The 12,975-nt window shown below is 39.9% G+C and overlaps 1 long non-coding RNA gene across 4 annotated transcripts in view; it reads right to left on the bottom strand.

Moving 5' to 3' along the window:
- The window catches only part of LOC117072775, a 32,004-nt gene extending 19,952 nt beyond the window's left edge, over positions 1 to 12,052 (bottom strand). Inside the window, exons 1-2 of one of the 4 annotated variants that reach the window (XR_004432977.1) lie at positions 11,003 to 11,517; positions 9,774 to 10,097 (exon numbers count right to left, since the gene is read on the bottom strand). This is a non-coding gene — a long non-coding RNA (uncharacterized LOC117072775). Of the gene's footprint in view, positions 1 to 3,021; positions 3,106 to 9,773; positions 10,098 to 11,002; positions 11,518 to 11,558 lie in introns of those variants that run through there. The other 3 variants (XR_004432949.1, XR_004432963.1, XR_004432955.1) reach the window with 3 other exon arrangements.
- Between the last annotated feature and the right edge of the window lie 923 nt (positions 12,053 to 12,975).

Raw genomic sequence — 12,975 nt, 5'->3', positions numbered from 1 at the left:
AAAGGTTAAAAACATGTCTCAATAGATCAGGAAAAAGCATTTGATAAAATTCAACACCCCTTTATAATGAAAACTCTTAGATTAAATACAGAAGGTAGCTATCGAAATCTAATAAAGACCATATATGACAAACTCATAGCTAACATCATTCAAAGGTAAAAAGTTGAAAGCTTTGTGTCTAAGGTAAGGGACAAGACACAGGTGTCCATTCTCAATACTTCTCTTCACTGTAATGCTTGAAGTCCCAGCCAGAGCAATAGAGCAAGAAAAAAAAATAGCAACAAAATTTAAAAGGGGGAAGTCAAATTGTCCCTTTTTGCAGATGATATAATCTTATACCTTGAAAAGCCTAAAGACTTCATCAAAAATCTCTTAGATCTGATAAAGAGTCAAGTGGTAGGATATTAATCAATATAGAAAAATCATCAGTGTTTCCATACACCAATAATTAACTAGCTGATAAAAAAATAAAAAGACAATACCATTTACAGTAGTTACAAAAAATAACAAAATACCTAGAAATACATTTAACCAAGAAGATGAAAGATCTCTAAAGGAAAACAACAATACACTGATGAAATAAACACAAACAAATGGAAACAAATGGAAGAAACACAAACAAATGAGACACAATTAATAAGACATAAACAAATGGAAAGACATACCACCTTTGTGGATCAGAAGCATTAATATCATTAAAATTACCATGATGCCTAAAGCAATCTACAGAATCAACATAATCTCTGTCAAAGTCCCAATGTCATTTTTCACAGAAATAGACAATTCTAAAATTTATATAGAATAAAAAAAGAGTACACATTGTCAAAGCCATCCCAAGCAAAAAGTACAAAGCTGGAGGCATCATACTACCTGGCTTCAAAATATATCACAAAACTGTAATAACCAAAACAGCATGGTAGTGGTATATAAACAGCTACATAGACCAATGAAACAGAGTAATGAACTCAGAGATAAATTCGTGTATTTATATATTTACAGTCAACTGATTTTCAACAAAGATGTCAAGAATACCACTGGGGAAAAGTAACTCTCTTCAATAAATTGTGCTGGGAAAATCTGACATCCATATGCATAAAAAATGCCTAACTTTCACCATATGCAAAAATCAAATCAAGAGGGTTTATTAAAATGTAAATGTAGGACCTGAAACTGTAAACTACAAAAATAAAACAGAGAACAATAACTTCAGGACACTGATCTAGGTAAAAATTTTAGGGCTAAGACCTCAAACGCACAGGCAACAAAAACAAAACTAAAACAGTTTTCTAAAAACTAGACAAATTAAATTAAAAAGCTTCTGCACAGCAAAGGAAAAAGTCACCAGAGTGAAGAGACAACCTGTGGAATGGAGGAATATATCTGCAAACTATTCATCCAACAAGGGGCTAGTATCTGGAATATACAAGAAACTTAATCTCAACAATACGAAAACACATAGTTGGCCAGGAGCAGTGGCTCACACCTGTAATCTCAGCACTTGGAGAGACCAAGGCATGGGACCACTTGAGGTCAGGAGTTCGGGACTAGCCAGATCTCTAATTGCAGTGCTCTGGGAGGCGAAGGCAGGAGGACTGCATGAACCCAGGAGTTCAAGGTTGCAATGAGCTGTAACACATTTATGTGTTTATTAATCCTCTTTCCTGATGATGGTCTAAATATAGAAAAATCAACTTTTGAATGCTACGATTAGGCAAGTTTCCTCTATGGCAATTATATATGGATTATAAATACAAATAAAGTCTTTATTTCATAATAACCTAACCTGCTCTTGGATGGCCTGTTTTCAAATATCTGCAGTCAGAGTAAGCAATCATTTTCTAATAACAAAATATTTTATAAAATAATCTATCATTCCTAATAAAAATTCTCTCAAGTACTTACCAGGTCCCAAACATATTAAAAAGCCAAGAAAGTCAAGTTTTTCTTGAGGTTGCAGTCACCACACAAAGGAGCCCAGAGATTCTTTCTCTCACCAAAAAAATTGCTGTTTGGGCATAGATCTTCCCTTACATACTGATGATAACGTCATCAAACATACAATTCAAAAGAAACACCCTAATTACATCAGATGGGAATCAATGTAAATCTAATCAAGATATGCCTTTTACAAAATATTTCCCCAATAATTAGGTAAATCATGTAGATATAATTGAAGAAAAAATACATTATGCCATTTGTTTTTTGAAACTATTCTTAGAGTAGTTTTAGGTTTATAGAAAAATTGAAAAGAAGATGCAGAGTTTTCTCATATAACCCCTGACCCCACAAATTGATCATCTCTTCCATTATCAACATCCCCCAATAGAGTGGTACATTTGTTACAATTGATAAACCTACACTGACACATCCTAATCACCCCAAGTCCATAGTTTACATTAGAGTTCACTCTTAGTGTTGTACATTCCATGAGTTTTGACAACCTATGTAGTGGTGTTTCCTTATCCATAGAGGACATGCTCCAAGACCCAGTGGATGCCTGAAACTATGAATAGTACTGAATATATATATTCTCTTTTTCCTATAAATGCAGACCTATGATAAAGTTTAATTTATAAATTAGGCACAGTAAAAGACTAACAACAATAACCAATCATAACAGAACAATTATAACATTACACTGTAATAAAATTTTGTGAATGTGGTCTCTCTGTATGTGTGTTGTGTGTGTATCTCAAAATATTTTGTACTGGGCTGGGCATGGTGACTCACGCCTATAATCCCAGCACTCTGGGAGGCCGAAGTGGGGGGATCACCTGAGGTCGGGAGTTCGAGATCAGCCTGGCCAACATGGTGAAGCCCCATCTCTACTAAAAATACAAAAATTAACTGGGTGTGGTGGCACACACCTGTAATCCCAGCTACTAGGGAGGCTGAGGCAGGAGAATTGCTTGAACCGGGGAGGCAGAGGTTGCAGTGAGCTGAGATCACACCACTGCACTCCAGCCTGGGTGACAGAGTGAGACTCCGTCTCGGAAAAAAAAAAAATTGTACTGTACTCACCCTTCTTCTTGTGATGATGTAAGATGCTAAAATACCTATGTGTTCATATGAAGTGAGATGAATGACACAGGCATTGTGACTTAGTATTACACTACTAGTGACCTAACAAAATGTTAGAAGGGGCACAGGCATTATGACATAGTATTACACTACTACTGACCTTCTAACAAAATGTCAGAAGGAGGATCATCTGCTTCAGGTGATACTGGATCATACTGCCACAATGATGTCAATAGTTCAGACAGCAATTTCACCATCATGGTACAGAACAGCCCACAAATTAAAACTTTGAAATTATTTATTTCTGGAATTCTTTTTACTTAAAATTTTTAGACTGCAGTTGACTACAGGTAACTGAAACTGTCAAAACTGAAACTTCAGATAAAGGGTGACATGTTTTCAGCAGTATTGTTCACAAATAACAGTTTAAATGGCCCAAAACCCTCTATGCTCTGCCTATTCACTCCCTTAACCCTAACACCTGGTAGCTGCTGATCTTTGTACTGCCTCCATAGTTTTGCCTTTTCCATCATGTCACATAGTTGCAATCACACAGTATGTAGCCCTTTCAGATTGGCTTCTTTTTCTTAATATTATGTATTATTGTTCTTCCATGTCTTCTCAAGGGTTAACACTTTTTTTTTTTTTTTTTTACCAACAAGGTCTCACTGTGTTGCCCAGGCTGTAATCTGGAGTGCAGTGGCATGATCAAGGCTGACTGCAACCTTGACCTCCCAGGCTCAAGTGATTCTCCCACCTCAGTCTCCTGAGTAGCTGGAGCTACAAGACCATGCCACCATACCCGACTAATGTTTTGATTTCTAGTAGAGATGAGGTCTCACTTTGCCATCCAGACTGGTCTCAAGTGCCTGAGCTCAAGCAATCCTCCCACCTCGGTCTCCAAAAGTGCTGAGATTACAGGCATGAGCCACTGTGCCTGGCCAATAGCTCACCTTTTTAATGCTAAGTAATATCCCATTATTTGGATATAGCAGACTTTATCCTTTCACCTACTGAAGAAAATCCTTGTGCACTACATGTATTCACAATTATGAATAAGGCTGGTAGAAATACTTATGTGCATGTTTCTCCAGTGCAGTTCATTTGGGTAAACACAAAAAAGTGCAATTGCTGGATTATATGGTATGTTTAGGTTTTTTTATGTTTGTTTTTAATAGAGACAAGGTCTCACTCTGTTGCCCAGGCTGTAGTGCAGTGGTGCAATCATAGCTCACTGTAGTCTCAAACTCCTGGCCTCAAGCAATTTGGCCTTCCAAAGTGTTGGGATTATAGGCATGAGGCCTGGTGCCCATCCTGTTTAGCTTTTAAAGAAACTGCCAGCCAGACACGGTGGCTCACGCCTGTAATCCCAGCACTTTGGGAGACTGAGGCTGGCGGATCACCTGAGGTCAGGAGTTCGAGACCAGCCTGGCAACATGGTGAACTGTCTCTATTAAAAATACAAAAAATTAGTGGGGTGGTGGCAGGCACCTGTAATCCCAGCTACTCAGGAGGCTGAGGCTGAGGCTGAGGCAGGAGAATCATTTGAACCCGGGAGACAGAGGTTGCAGTGAGCCGAGATCATCCTACAGCCTGGGCGATAGAGAAAGACTGTTCAAAAAAAGGAAAGAAAGAAAGAAACTGCCAAACTGCTTTCCAAAGTAGCCATATCATTTTGCATTCCCACCTGCAATAAATGAGAGTTCCTTTTGTTATACATCCTAGCCAGCATTTGATGTTGTCAATGTTTTAGGCTTCCACCACACCACTTTAATGCAGAGGTATCTCATTGTTGTTTTAATTTTCAATTACTTGATAATATATAATATTAAGTATCCCATCTTATGCTTATTGCAATCTGTATATTTACTGTGGTGAGGTATCCTTTCAGGTATTTTGCACATTTTAAAATCAAGTCGTTGATTTCTTTTTGTTCAGTCTTTGGAATTCTTCATATATTTTGAGTAACAGTCATTTATCAGATATGCCTTTTGCAAATGATTTCCCTCTAGTATGTGGCTTCTCTTCTCATGATCTGGGCAGTGCCTTTGGCAGAGTAGAAGATATTAATTTTGATAAATTATTTCTTTGATCAATTATCTGTCTCCTAGATTTTGCCTTGGAGTTGAATCTAAAAACTTATCAATACACCCAAAACTTTGCTTGTATTAATACCAGCCTGTCAGGCAGCTGAAGTCCTTAAATCTGATAGGTGTCATCCTGCAGACAGGTCTCAGACCAGAATCCCTCTACCAGGACCCATTGACCTCTCTGCTGGGTGTTTATGCAGAAGTTCCCACATTCTCCCATCGCCCTTCTCCAAGCTGATTTTCTTTTCTCTCCTGTTCTTTTTTGCCTCTTGTGACATATTTCCTTGTGCACACCTAGGGCTTGGGCTCCAGTCTAGCCCATTAGGCCTGTTACAGATACCTTATTCAGTTAGGGATGATTGTACTATAATTTCCAAGGCCCTTGGGGTTTTCTAATCATTATCAATAGCATAATTAATACCATTGATGTAATAATGGTCACTGTTGTAATTAGTCATTATTTTATTTATTTGTGTTTTGTTTTTATAGTTTTTTGAATTTTTTTTTTTTTTTTTTTTTGAGACGGAGTCTGGCTCTGTCTCCCAGGCTGGAGTGCAGTGGCCGGATCTCAGCTCACTGCAAGCTCCGCCTCCCGGGTTTACGCCATTCTCCTGCCTCAGCCTCCGGAGTAGCTGGGACTACAGGCGCCCGCCACCTCGCCCGGCTAGTTTTTTTGTATCTTTTAGTAGAGACGGGGTTTCACCGTGTTAGCCAGGATGGTCTCGATCTCCTGACCTTGTGATCCGCCCGTCTCGGCCTCCCAAAGTGCTGGGATTACAGGCTTGAGCCACCGCGCCCGGCCAGTTTTTTGAATTTTTTTAAGTGGCAGCCTCAATTTCACAGCTATGCTCGTAGTAGTATATTACCAGAGCAGAGTAGCACAGTCTCTGATGTAAGATGTGCAGCTACTGATCTAGTGAATGTGTTCTTTTCAATATCTGTCAAGAATGAGGATTAGAAGCAATCTCCATTTACAAAGGACAAATATTAATAACAGATAAAATCATGGTCTTTCCCCAGAGCTCTGTTAACACTCCAGTTCTCTGCCTCAATATAGTCTGGAGGGACCTGGATCCCCTAGAAAGTCCACAGAAGATGACACTGGTCCACCACATTAGTTACATCATGTTAATCAGACCTGATGAGCAAAAAGTACTAAGTCATCCTACACTGCTATAACGCATTGGAACTTAATACCTCTTATCTGGCTATAGTTTTATACTCTTTAACATTTTTTTTTTCCTTTCTGCCGCAGTCCCCCTGCCCTGCCCTGCCTCTAGTATACCCTGTCCTACTTTCTATTTTATTTTCTAGCTTACTTCATTGTAAGAATTGAGCATATAGTACATATAACATAAAAATATGTATTAAATGGCTTTATATTATCACTAAGGCTTCCAGTCAACAGTAGACTATTAGGGAAGTTTTGGGGGAGTCAAAAGCTATATGCAGATTTCTGGGGGATTGTTGAGTGCCTCTTTGTTTTTATTTATTTCAATAAGTTTTTGTGAACAAGTGGTGTTTGGTTACATGGATAAGTTCTGCAGTGGGGATTTTTGAGATTTTGGTGTAGTGTGTTCCCTGCACAATGTGTAGTCTTTCATCCCTCACCACCCACCCACCCTTTCCCCAGAGTCCTCAAAGTCCATTTTACCATTCTTATTATGCCTTTGCATCCTCATAGCTTAGCTTCCACATATAAGTGAGAACATAAGATATTTGGTTGTCCCTCCATATGAAAACCTAGGCAATACCACTCAGGACATAGGCATGGGCAAAGACTTCATAACTAAAACACCAAAAGCAATTGCAACAAAAGCCAAAATTGACAAATGGTATCTAATGAAACTAAAGACTTTCTGCAGAGCAAAAGAAACTATCATCAGAATGAACAGGCAATGTACAGAACGGGAGAAAAATTTTGCAAGCTACCCATCTGACAAAAGTCTCACATCCAGAATCTACAAGGAACTTAAACAAATTTACAAAAAAAAACCATCAAAAAGTGGGTGAAAGATGTGAACAGACACTTCTCAAAAGAAGACATTTATGCGGCCACCAAACATATGAAAAAAAGCTTATCATCATTGCTCATTAGAGAAATGCAAATCAAAACGACAATGAGATACCCTCTGATGCCAGTTAGAATGGTGATTATTAAAAAGTCAGGAAACAACAGATGCTGGCAAGGATGCGGAGAAACAGGAATACTTTTACACTGTTGGTGGGAATGTAAATAGTTCAACCATAGTGGAAGACAGTGTGGTGATTCCTCAAGGATCTAGAATCAGAAATACCATTTGACCCAGCAATTCCCCTACTGGGTATATACCCAAAGAATTATAAATCATTCTACTATAAAGACACATGCACACATATGTTTATTACAGCACTATTTACAATAGCAAAGACTTGGAACCAACCCAAATGCCCATCAATGATAGACTGGATAAAGAAAACGTGGCACATATACACCATGGAATACTATGCAGCCATAAAAATATGAGTTCATGTCCTTTGCAGGGACATGAATGAATTTTGAAGCCATCATTCTCAGCAAACACAGGAACAGAAAACTAAACACCACATGTTCTCATTCATAAGTGGGACACATGGACACAGGGAAAGAACAGTGGGAACACATGGACACAGGGAAGGAAACATCACACACAAGGGCCTGTCGAGAGTCGGGGTAAGGGGAGGGAGAGCATTAGGACAAAAACCTAATGCATGCAGGGCTTAAAACCTAGATGACAGATTGATAGGTGCAGCAAAACACCACGGCACATGCATACCTATGTAACAAACCTGCACATTCTGCACATGTATCCCAGAACTTAAAGTAAAATAAAAAAAATTAAAAAGGTCTAAATATCAATTTTGATTTTCAGTCAGGACAAAGCCAAAATAACTGAAACGAAATACAAGGTAGAGATTTGTCAAATTAGATCTGCATCTATATTATTTGAAAACTAAAAATAAATCAAACTAAACATCTACAACAAACAACTTTAAACAATATAATATCAGGGATGAAATGAATATAGTATTTTATAATAAATAAAAAGGGTAGACCTTCCGGAGGAGGACAAAAAAGAAGCAGAGGGCATCAAGGAAAGCTGTATGTTTCACTGCAGAAAAATTATAACAAAAACACACAAAGTGCATATATATTTACACAAATGCATAATTAAAACTACCTAAAAACATAATGAGAGGAGTCAAGTAGAAAATAAATTTACATGTACATGTCTAAAAATAAAATATTAATAAAATGTATTGTCTGCCCTTAGTAATCAATTACATGGAAATAAATACAAAGAGTTGTCATTTTTCCATTTCTGCAAAAAAAAGATTAAAGTATGTGGTATCAAGTTAAAATAGGAGGAAAATCTCACAGGTTGCTGGTGGGTCAGAATGTATTTGCAGTTTTGGAGGGCGTGGGAAGATATTTCCCAAAATTATCAAAATATGAATGTACCATCTCTTGACCCAGCAAACTCCAACTTGCCCAAAGCATAGGAACCCTCAAGCCTTTACAGAAAATTCAGTGATTCCATTGGTACACTGGAATAACCACTAAAGCATTCTTTAAAATTCCATGAAAAGTAAGGTTTCCTTGGGATGGGTCTGTCGTGAATAATTTAATAAATTCCTACTGTTAGATGTTTAGGTTAGTCTCATTTTTTTAAAAGCAGTTACAGAATATAACACTCTCTTTCGTGTCGACAAAATGTCATTTTAATTTTTTAGTGGTGTCAGCTTCAGACTTCTCCTTTCTATTCCAAATCATTAATACTTTCAGGCTTGATACACACTGATTCACTTTGTTAAGTTTCAAATCTATAACAAAAAAAAGTCAACTACAGCAAGCTTCACTTTATCACTCTTCTTTTCCAGGATTATCCAACTATTACTGAACATTAATATAGTACTTAGACATGCAGTTTCTCTAATCCTGGTCTACAGGTACCTGACAGTGCATGCAGCTGTGTGCGCTAAAAAATGGCAGCTGCCCAACCTCACTGATAGTAAGGAGCATACTCCTCATTTCCCATACATGTCTGAGCAAGAAGCCCTTCCCACAACGACCCCATAAATAAAGTCACTTCACAATTTTCATGTTGCTCATTCACGGTGAGATAGAATCTGATTATAGATGGGAAGGGGCTTAGGAAAGGCCACTAGAGAGTGCTAGCAAATGTGTTAGGCAGGGTATTTAAATAAGACATTAGCACATCCTAAAAACAGCATTTCAGAAATGGGAAGGCAGAACCATCAATTAAAAATACAACCTTTTTTTTTTTTTTTTTTTTTTTTTAAGAGCCATTCCTAACTCCTTGATCCTTCTCTAAGTTTTCTCTCTGTTTCTCTCTGGCAAGATCCATCTTGGGAAATCACCTTGAGTAATGAGAATGTGACTTCTAGGGCTTGACATGAATATAACCCCTTCCTTTGCCACAACCATGCTCATGGTGAGGAATTTAACATGTAGATAAGATAGTGCTCTCCCATCAACCGAAACATCAATGATTCAGGGGCAATAACCTTCTAATGAAGACAAACAGGTGGAGTTTTCTGCCACTGCTTGTGGAAAACTCTTCTATCCTACTGAAAACCACACATTACATAGTAACAGTTGAGTATGTGAGCTAGACTGACCTTTCCTTAAAATCAGTGCCCACGTTCTCTTCTTGTAGCTGCTAAGCACAGGGTCACCAAGTGAAGATGGGCAGAGATTTTCATGTTTCTTGTTGAACTTCCCAGTCTCTCTCCCATTCCTGGATCCTTAACTCACAAACAGCATGTTTCTTGTCATTCTCCAAGCTCACTTTACAGCACCAAGTATCCCCTCCGAATTGGAGAGATACTTTTGTTCTGCACTTAGTTTAAAAAGTCTTGACTCTCCCCCCATCAAACTGTCTTGACATTCTGTACTTGGGTCTTGGGGCAGGCAAGGTCAGTAGGAGAAGCCAGTAGAGAGCACTGTAGAGAGCCAGTAGAGAACCTACTGTAGGGGCCAGTAGAGAACCACCACTAGCTTCACAAGAATTATGTGCTCTGACGAACTGTAATAGGGTTTGTCCTTCTCCTTCCCATAAAGATTCTATACCATATTTAATACTTTTGAGCAACTTCTTTCTCATGGTTTTAATCCAAATAATCTGATTTCAAGCATTTAATTCCTTTTTTCCAGAACAACTCATTAATTATCAAAACTATGAAATGAAGGATACCTAATTATTGAATTGAAATAGCTCTGAGCAATTTAGTAATCAGGAACAGAATGACTCTGTTAGAACAAAATTCCTGGTCACTTCATCCCATCCTTGAAAATTTTACAGAGAGGTCAAGGGAACATACACTTCACAGAAAATTGTATTTTACAGACCCAGTTAAAAGGCCATGTAAGGAAATAATGGAAACAGTAGAAGAATAGTGAAGACTTACTGATTAAACCAGGTTTTGACTGTTAATATAAAAAAATCAAGATCCTTTCCAAGAGCACATTGAAATAGCATAAAATCCTTTTACTAAGTACTAGAAGATATTCCCAAAATATAATAAAGACTGAAAAACTAAAAAGGTCTCATCATCTGAATTTGAAACAAAATTAAGAGTATATAATTAAGGCATTTTTTAAAAAAACCCTAATGAATTAGGGATCTATCTTTCCTTTACTCCTCCCTGCTACGGTTGGTCAGAATCCCCTTTCTATTCTGTCCTCCACCTCTCTCCTGATTCTCTTTGTCTATGTCATCTATCCCACTACTTCTTGCCCACAAAACTTTCACTATTTTTTCAACACCTTCTGCAAAGCTTCTAGAACTCTTTCATTATCACTGCTTTTCAAAATCCATCAGACACAGCTTCCCAACAGTCAATTTTACCTTCTTTTTCAACCTCACTCTCCCTGGCTCCCTGGCTCTCTGATTCTCTTTTGGCCTCTCTTTTCTCCTTATCCCCTGGCTTCACATCTACATTCACAAGAACAGAATGAAGAAGCCCCTTTCCCAATAAGAGCACACTTTACATTGGGACACCAAAAATCTAAGCACACCCTGACAGGCACAGTCAGTGGAATGAGATTTGGGACAGAAGATCACAGGGTGTCACAGGACTGTGGCCGGTGATGTCCAAGCCGAGGGGGTTCAGGGGCCTCTCCGAGTCTGCGACTAAGGAGAGGACTGAGGGCAGCAGGGCAGGGTCCCAAGAGACGCGAGGATGAAGGAGGGGTGCGGACAGGGTGGAGGGCCTTAGGAGACTACTGATGTCTAAGATATCCCAAAGCCAGCGGGAGGTTGCGGTCTTCCTCCTCCTGGCGTTGCCCACAAAGGGCCGCGAGGGGTGAGAATCCACTTCCGAGTGGGGACTTAGACGGGGCACTGGGTGGGGAAGGGAGAGGGTGAAAAGACAAAAGGCAGAAAAACATGGCGGGGCACCAACCTCCCGGCGTCTGACAGCTACGTAGAGCTTCCGTGGTTGAGACAAGTAGATGCGGGATTGTGACGTCGGCAGTGACGCCCGACGCCAGATCCTAGGTGTGGAGGGCGGCGACACGGAGTTGTGAACAGAAAATATCGAAGTCCACTCCAGGAAAGAGGCCTTTCATCTGGAAAATCTGCATCCAGGTCCGCCGGAACCTGCGGTCTCAGGATGGGGTAGCGGGCCAGAAAGAGGGCAGAACCAGTGTGGTCCGGGCCTGAGCTTCCCTGCTCTGTGCGCAGGGCGTATCCGGATCTGTCCCCACTTCCGGCCAGTGCAGCGTTGGTCTCCGTGTTTGCCACCACACGAGTGTTTTATGTGCAGTGGGGTTGGGCTGCTTCCACTTGCTGCAAGTTGAATGTTTCTGATACTTTATGGTCAGGGTAGTCAGACCACTTACATTGGTTGATGATCGGGTTCCTTCTGGACAAATTAAAAACTGTTTAGGAGTCTGGGTGCAGTGGCTCTCGCCTAGAATCCCAGCACTTTGGGAGGCTGAGGTGGGCGGAGTTCGAGACCAGCCTGGGCAACAGAGTGAGACCTTGTTTCTACAAAAATACGAAAACTTAGCCAGGTGTGGTGGTGGGTGCCTGTGGTCCCAGCTCCTCCGGAGGCTGAAGCATGAGAATCGCTTGAGCCCAGGAGGTCAAGGCTGCAGCGAGCCGTGATGGGGCCACTGCACTCCAGGCGGAGCAACAGAACGAGACCCTGTCTCAAACCAAACCAAATAAAACAATAACAACAAAAGTTTATGGCAGAAGTTCTTCCTCTCTAGCCTGAGTGGGTGGAGCTGCACGTCTTGAGTGGAGCAGGTGTGGCGCCTTCGCGACCCAGGGGCACCTGGCTGGAAGTGGCTGGACCAGGACCCCCAACAGCCCAGTCAGAACGGGCCATTTACTGTCAGAACTACAACTGAATTGCCACACTTGGTCTGTGGGGAGCACGCAAATTCACACCAAGGATGAGGAATGTATGTTCCTTTTCCATTCCTCATTCACCCAGGAGGCAGGGACAAAAGCAGGGGGCCTATTCCAGGGACTTCTTGGGCCAGGACCTGCGCTGGGTCCAGGAGGCCTGAATCATTGCTTTAAAACAATATTTACTGTGTATTAATAAATTCCTTTATCCATCTTTTTATTTAATGTGTTCTTTTTCGCATTTCTTAAGATGAATCATAAATCTGAATTCCTTTGAGACAAACGTGGATGACATCCCCTAATTTTCTTAGGTAATCCTTTCAGAATATATTGTAATTTCACATATTTCAGTGTTGTCAGAGTTATTTTTAAAAATATTTTTAATTTAAAATATGGGATAGTTTAATGCTTTGTTTTCTGTTTCTGAGTATTTTGTGACAACTATGGATATTGAGGCATGC

This window comes from Trachypithecus francoisi, unplaced genomic scaffold (genome assembly GCF_009764315.1).
Source record: "Trachypithecus francoisi isolate TF-2019V2 unplaced genomic scaffold, Tfra_2.0 Contig00164, whole genome shotgun sequence".
Lineage (NCBI taxonomy): Eukaryota > Metazoa > Chordata > Mammalia > Primates > Cercopithecidae > Trachypithecus > Trachypithecus francoisi.
Note: the sequence above shows the minus strand (reverse complement) of the source record. Positions and strands in the feature narration are given on the sequence as shown.